This window comes from Micromys minutus, assembly GCF_963924665.1.
Source record: "Micromys minutus genome assembly, chromosome: 5".
In the NCBI taxonomy this organism is placed as follows: Eukaryota; Metazoa; Chordata; class Mammalia; order Rodentia; family Muridae; genus Micromys; species Micromys minutus.
The window spans coordinates 89,292,452-89,298,570 of record NC_137974.1 but is presented as its reverse complement, the minus strand read 5'-3'; the positions used below and the strand labels follow the sequence as shown (position 1 = coordinate 89,298,570).

Here is a 6,119-nt window from a genome sequence, read left to right as displayed (position 1 = left end):
TGTTATAATATGATACACACTCCCAGTGTGCTTTGGCTTCAAATATTTTTTAAAAATTACATTTTTGGAATCCAAATTTTCCTACAAGGGATACTTCTCTTGTTAATTTGTATACATTGAACTTTCCTAGAAAATGTTTGCTTTCTAGTGGATGTCAGTTCTGCTCTCTGCGAGTTCCTTATTGATACCTATTAAACAGAACAAGCAGCAAGGGCTCGGTTATTAGAAAACACTTCTCAAGGATGACACATTGAGTTTTTGAAAAACGGCATTTATTTGGATATTTGTTCAGAAGACTAAAGTGGAGTCTGCCAGTAAATGCATCGTTAGTTATTATTTTCACAGACAGTAAATGTGACTCAGGTCTTAGGGCATTTTCTTGTTCATATTAGATAGTAAAGGCATCACCCCTATAAGCTGGATCTAGTGCCTTAGTGCATTAGTTTCTCAATAATTAGTTAAAACCCTCCTGACGCCTAACATGCTGCAAATCAAGTTGGTCCTCAGTCAACGGCATGTCTGAAGACTTCTGGCAATGTAAAAGTTAAGAACAATATTGCTAACTCGTTAAAAGGGGTGACACCAGGGTGCGTTGCGGTGTCCGGTCCTTTCTGTTCAGCCGTTCTCCTGTACAGGAGGCAGCCATGTCGACAAGCCGGAATGGAATGATCTTGAAGCCCCTCTTCCACAAGGATTGGCATCAGCGAGTGGACACTTGGTTCAACCAGCCTCCATGCAAGATCCGCAGACACAAAGCCAGGCAGGCGAAAGCGGGTCACATTGCCTTCGTCCCACATCTGGTCTCATCAGGTCTATCACGAGGTGCCGCACAGTTAGATACCACACCAAGGTCTGTGCTGGCAGGGGCTTCAACTGGGAGGAACTCAGGGTGGCTGATATCCACAAGAAAATAGCTTGCACCATCAGCATCTCTGTGGACCCCAGGAGACGAAACAAATCCATGGAATCACTTCTGAAATGTGTATATAAAGGAAACGGCCAGAGTCATCACGGAAGAAGAGAACTTTAAGGCTTTTGCCAGTCTTCGCATGGCCCGCGCCAGTGTCCAGCTCTTTGGCATCCGAACAAAAAGGGCAAAGAAAGCTGCAGAGCAGTATGTTGAAAAGAATAAGTAATGCACAGTTGGAGAATTGTAATAAATTTTCCATAAAGTGAAAAGGGAGGGGGCTGTGACACCTACATGAGCTGGGCTTTTCATTATATTGTTACTAAAATTTTCTTTTAAAATTAAATATATTTATTTACGAATTGTTGTTGGGTTACATATTTGCTGCCACATGTGTGGAGGTCAGAAAACACCCTGCAAGAGTCTTTTCTTTCCTTCTACCATGCAGGTTTTGGGGATCAAAACTGGCTATCAGATTTGGCAGCAAGCTCCTTTATCAGTTGAATCATCATGGCAGCCTGTAATGGTGAATTAGTTAGTCTGCTCTATGCTCTCCGCAGATCACACTTGCAGCCATCTGCCAGAGCCCTATGGATTTGTAAATGAAAGACATATTTGTCAGCTTAATTTTGATATACATTGACTAGTTCAATGGTTGGGCACATCTAAAATTCCCCACAGCCAGCAAACACTCCCCTCAGGTATACCTGGCATAACACCTCCTAAATTTAAATATTATCTTTGCTTCCCTGGCTCCCTCTGGGCAGCCCCTTATCTTTGCTGCCCAAAGCTTCTGTTCAGTCCTTCCAGTGCCACTTTCCTTCTTGTACCTACATTTTGGCTGTTACTACTTTTTGTTCCTGGCATGGTTCTGTCCTACCCCTTCTCATGACAGACCCTTTCTCCCCCAATCCTTGTGTTGTTCCCCTGGGAACCTAGAAGTCCTACCTTTTTTTATCCTGCCCAGCCACTGGCCTTTGTCTATTGATCAATCAAAAACCAACTGGGGACAGGGATCTTCAGCATTTGGACCCACAGATTTTAGGAGCAGAATTAAGACAAAGAATTAAAACTAATTCTTAACAGCAGCCCTCCCCCGACACCTTTTTTTTTTCCCCCACAAAGGAACAATGGCTTGGTAGGTAATGAGCCACAGGTTGCATCCCTAAATGGACTGTAGAAAACTCAGCTTGAGTTCAGGACATATTCAGAATTCTTTAATTTCTAATAGCTATAATGGATAGCTTTAAAGACTATTGTTGTTGGTAGTGGTGGTGGTAATGGTAGTAGTGGTGGTAGAGAGTGTGTGTGTGTGTGTGTATGTGTGTGTGTAGGGGTGCTTTTGTTACACATAAGCTCCAGATTCATCTGAGTTGTTAATGTTTGTACAGTCTGATTACTCATGTGAAGCGCCTCTTTCCTCAGAAAATCAAGGCCTTTTGATAAGGTAAAAGAAAGAAAATGCAGATGCAGTCTATCTCCTAGTCACCCCTTTCTTCTTAGATAGAGGAAGCACCTGGGACTTAGAAAGTCTGTGCCTCTTTGGTCATGACCTCCCTGCTCTAAGTTCCCATGTTCTGGGTCTTCTGTTGGCTTTAGAAGAAAAACTTTCAGAGTTAAGTTGTGTCTTAGACCATCATTTGAGTGTTCAAGAGAGAGATCAAAGTACGCTCACTCTTGGTCCCAGACTTAGCTCTTTGTGTTTCTGGCCTCCTCTTTCCTGCTTACCTCCCTGTCCTGCTTCCTCATGAAGTCAGTTCTCTCAGGCTGCGAATCTGGGAGGAACCTTGAACTTCTGTGCTAGAACATGGTGTGACTCCAGTAGGTGTCCCCTCGGCATTGTACTGAGTGACGTCTAATCCTTTGAGTAGCAGCAACAGCAATGCTATCAGCTAACACTAATCAAGCATTCGATTTGTTAGATACACACACACATGTATATGTATCATACATGCACAGCATATGTATGCTGTACATTGATTGTGTCTACTTGAAGTTGTTAGCTCACAGAGTTGTTAGAGGATTCTTCTTGCAAATGAGACCTCATCTCCTAACCACTCAGTAGGTCTGGAGGTGTTATTATGCCTATTAATGTAGTAAGTCAAGAGTGGGACTGGATGGCTCTATTTTACAGATCTTTCTGATTGTTCATGTCCTTTAGATTCAAAGGCCCATAGGAGTCTTCTGCTCAGGGCTCATGCTCTTTTGCTCCTTCTGTAAGAACCCATTGGAGCATGGTTGTTCTGCCTTTCAGATACAATAGCCTGGGCAGGTGAGAGTCCCAAAGCTTTCCTCATCCCCAGAGAGGGTGTTTAACTAGTCCCTGGCATCAATACAACAGGCAGTCCAATGTCACTCTGTGTTCACACTGTAAACTAGTCCAGATAGATCTTCTGACAGGTGGCCATGCTTCCAGATGATTTCTAATGCTGTTTGTGATTCGGGGTTTCAGGCTGGGTCCTGAGAGGGGTAGGTTGGAGGAGCAGAAGCCATCCAGCCTTCTTCAGACCTGGGTTCTCCCTCCCTTGTGATTTTCCTTTTCATTGTTTGTATCTGTCTTCCTTCTTTTGGACAAAACTTCAGAAGGGCTATGGTTCCCAAGACTCCTTTTTCTATTCTATTCTTTTCTTTCTGTCTTTTCATCATCCTTGAGGAACTCCACTGCCTTCTAGTGAAAGCAGGTTGGCTGATCACCAGTGCTTTGCCATTCTAATAGGATAGGCTCACTGGTTAGCTGAACTTTAATGAGAACCCAACAGGTATCTTGGTAGGTAACATGGTATTGGGAAGTCAATGCTAGCAGGCACTTACTTGTCTATTAACAAGTTCTCACTATGTAGCCTAGGATAGGCTTATAATTATGATCTTCTTGCCCCATTCCACTTCCTCCCACACCCATGTTCCACTACTCCTTCCTAGTGTGAAGTATTGAGAGGCAAGAGAGATACTGAGAAATGGAGGTGAAGACTGGAAGTATTCCAGAAGGTATTCAGTACTGACCATCATTTAAACTCTGTTCTGGCATCCTCCAGATCCTTCCTCTATAGTAATGCTGAGCACCACTACTTATGCTCTGTGCATGCCTCTTAGTCAAGTTCAGAAGACAACATGAGGCCAGAGGGTGGCTCAGCCTGAGGACTTCCAAGTTCTATCCATTGAACCAACATGCTTGAAGAAGAGAACTCTACATTCACAGATTGTCCTCTGTATACACATACATAAAATAGATACAAATCACTTAATAAGAAGATAATAATGTAAGTGTCCCAGAGAGTAGGCAAAAGTATATAGAACTGCCTCTATTATTCCATGTATGTATGTGTGTGTGTGTGTGTGTGTGTGTGTGTGTGTGTGTTTGTATGGTGTATTCATGGTATGTGTGGTATGTAGTGTGTGTGGTATCTGTGTGTGTAGTATGTGTGGTGTCTGTGGTGTGTGTAGTATGTGTATATGGTCTGGTATGTGTGTGTGTGATGTATGTGTGTGGCAAGTGTGTGTGTTGTATGTGGTATGTGTGTATGTATGTGTGGTATCTGTATATGTGATGTCTTGTGTGGTGTGTATGTTGTATTATATGTGGTGTGTGTATGTGTGTATCTATCTGTGGTATCTGTATATGTGATGTCTTGTGTGGTGTGTATGTTGTATTATATGTGGTGTGTGTATGTGTGTATCTATGTGTGGTATCTGTATATGTGATGTCTTGTGTGATATGTATATGTGTTGTATTGTATATAGTGTGTGTGTGTGAGAGAGTGAGTGAGTGAGAGAGAGAGAGAGAGAGAGAGAGAGAGAGAGAGAGAGAGAGAGAGAGAGAGAGAGAGAATGGGTTAGACCATTGTAGTTTTCCATTTTTCTCCACCTTATGTTTTGAAATAGGTCACTCCCTGAACCTGGAGCTTGCTGTTGACAGGAGACTCGTTGGCCTGTCTGACAGAGAATCCTTGGGATCTGCCTGCCTCTGTGCCACAGTGCTGATATTATGTGTGCAGCACCGTGGTGTGTTCTTTCACATGAATACTAGGAAAACTGGGCTCAGGCTTGTTCTTTATCCACTGAGATATCTTCCAAGTTCTTACATTTGCTTTTAAATCTATATCATGTGTCATGTGTGGAAGAACATCGTATTTTCCATTTAACACTAGCAGTATTTTAGTGGTATAAGAAGACATACCTCATTTTCTTCTAGAATCTCCCCCAAAACCCATTACGGATCAAGGATATAGTTTGAAGATATTATACAAATCTTTCCTTTCCCTTTCATCCTTTCCTTCAAGGTATGCTTCAGATTTTTCAATGGTTTGGCCCTTTGGCTATGGACTCTCCCTCCCCTTTCAGCCTCTTCCTGTGGAGACCTATGCTACAGGATACAGCAAATCCTATTTCTACCAGTTATTGTTTTTGAGGTAAGGTTTAAAAATGAAACATGGCTTTCTCCAAGGCCCTGAAAAATTGTGTGTATTGATTTATTTTTAGCATGTGGTAAGATGATTTACTTACTTTTTGGATCATTGAATCCTGGCATGAAGTAAAGGTGGCAATGAACTTTGAGAGATTCGGTTATCTAGGATGATGAGATGGAGCTGTTTTCATGCCTCTGGGTGATGTGAAGTAGAGGCTCAATGGAGCCGATACACCCTGTCAGATTAAGTTCAGGGCCAAACTGAAGGGAGAGCCAAGGTCAGTTTGGTTCTGAAATAAGCTTTTGGGGACACATGGAGGGAGGTCATTCTGCCTGGAGGCCTTTTTAAAAATAACTCTATATGGTCTAAAATTATAGGGTCTGAAAAGTTCAGATGTAATCTTTCAGGTTAAGCCCTTCTCTGTCTTTGGATTTTTTCAAAGTGGAGAGGGGGTCCACACTGAAGCTGGTATTACTAACACCTGGCTGTAAATATAGTTTTCAACTTTAGTAGATAAAAACGTGACAAACATTTACAAATGTGTGAATGAATCTAGAGCAGCTCCCTACCATTTATATTTCTAGGTGCTTTGAGATAGAGTCTCATGTATCACAGAGTGGCCCCTGACTATGTAGCCCCAAATGACCTTGAACTTCTGACCCTCCAGTTTCTGTTTCTTAGTGCTGGAATTACAGCTACACACTGCCATGTCTGACTTATGAGGTACTAGCAATTGAATTTGGGACCCTCTGCATGGTAGGTGAACTTTCTACCAACAGAGCTACATTTCCAGCCCCAACTTCTGTCTC

The 6,119-nt window shown here is 42.4% G+C and overlaps 1 pseudogene across 1 annotated transcript; it reads left to right on the top strand.

Annotated features, from left to right (window-relative positions):
* Nucleotides 1–644: 644 nt before the first annotated feature.
* On the top strand, nucleotides 645–1,136 carry LOC308421025 (large ribosomal subunit protein eL13-like; annotated as a pseudogene). The gene has a single exon. The product of its transcript is annotated as a large ribosomal subunit protein eL13-like (transcript).
* The last annotated feature ends 4,983 nt before the right edge of the window (nucleotides 1,137–6,119 follow it).